The sequence below is a fragment of the Prosopis cineraria genome, unplaced genomic scaffold (assembly GCF_029017545.1).
Source record: "Prosopis cineraria cultivar Desert tree isolate PC_DT_omini unplaced genomic scaffold, ASM2901754v1 PC6, whole genome shotgun sequence".
Taxonomy (NCBI): Eukaryota; Viridiplantae; Streptophyta; class Magnoliopsida; order Fabales; family Fabaceae; genus Prosopis; species Prosopis cineraria.
In genome coordinates, this window is record NW_026555337.1 from 3,213,518 (window position 1) to 3,214,375 (window position 858).

Sequence of the window (858 nt, forward strand, 5' to 3'; positions counted from 1 at the left end):
TCTCAAAAGTGAGCAAAGTAGCTTGAAGCTCTACCCATGTAATATCTTTCTTATCCACAAGTTGACATACAACTGGATTATAATCATAATCAAGACCTGCAAGAACTTGAGTAACAAGATCAATAATGGAGATTGGACTACTAGCCATAAGCAAGTTATCAGAAATTATCTTCATCTTTGAAAGATATTCATGCATTTTGAGCGAGCCCTTGCGAGTTTGATGCAGCTCTAACTTGAGCAGCAAAACACGAGAGCCTAAACTTACAGCAGCAAGATTCTTGGCAGCTTGCCATAACTCAAAGGCAGACTTGCAGTGAGTGAGCTGAGCAGTAATTTCAACTGTCATGGAGTTGTATAACCATCCCATTAGCATTTGGTCATTAGCATCCCAATCTTGAAAGGCAGGGTTGATTGTGAGTTCATCATTCTCAAAGATATATTCAGAGGGACACGACTTTGCCCCTGAAATGTGGCTTTCTAAACGGTAACCACGAATAATAGGAAGAATGGTGGTTTGCCAAAGAAGATAGTTGTCTCTATCCAGCTTAACAGAGACAGCTTGAGAGCTTAACGACATAAGGGTAGGAATTTTTGGAAGAGTAACAGTGACAGATGCAATGTTAGGGGTGTGGGGAGGCACGGTGGTGCTTGAAGGTGATGCGGAGGAGGAAAGCAGTGTTGAGGTTAAAGCCATAGCTCTGATACCAAGTTAGAGAAAAGCAAAGAGACAAGAAATATTGGCTGGAAAAGTGTAGTATTATTGCATTACCAATGATTGATACACTGTACGCATATATACATACTGGCAGAGCACTACACAATATGGTACAAGCATGACTACTATACACGTGTCAACCT

At 40.9% G+C, this 858-nt stretch overlaps 1 non-coding gene across 1 annotated transcript; it reads right to left on the reverse strand.

The window, feature by feature from the left end:
* On the reverse strand, positions 1-134 carry LOC129314697 (small nucleolar RNA Z247). The gene has a single exon (XR_008594208.1). It is a non-coding gene; the product is annotated as a small nucleolar RNA Z247 (small nucleolar RNA).
* Positions 135-858: the final 724 nt, after the last annotated feature.